Raw genomic sequence first — 458 nt, 5'->3', positions numbered from 1 at the left:
ATATATACATGCATATATATATTTATATATAGAAACATACAACTATACATACACACACACACACACACACACACACATATATATATATATGTGTGTGTGTGTGTGTGTACAGGTGTACACATCTATACATATGTATATGATTAAAAAATCTAAACAAAAATGCTTTCATTTTTTTCCCCCCGAGATATTAATTCTGGATTAATTATTAAGACTGATCTCAGTTTGGATGGAGAAAAATTTCAAAAGAAATATTGGAATGGAATTTTATTGCCAATATCAACAAATATATTTGTAATATATAACGAGAAGAAACGCACATAGATATATACATGCACGCATACACACACACATACATATATGCATACACACATACATACAAACAAACTTACTTACATAGATGCATATATATATATATATATATATATATATAAACACAATATATACATATGTGTGTATAT

Source organism: Octopus bimaculoides, chromosome 10, assembly GCF_001194135.2.
Source record: "Octopus bimaculoides isolate UCB-OBI-ISO-001 chromosome 10, ASM119413v2, whole genome shotgun sequence".
Lineage (NCBI taxonomy): Eukaryota > Metazoa > Mollusca > Cephalopoda > Octopoda > Octopodidae > Octopus > Octopus bimaculoides.
The sequence above is the reverse complement of the archived record's forward strand: the minus strand, read 5'-3'. Positions refer to the sequence as shown.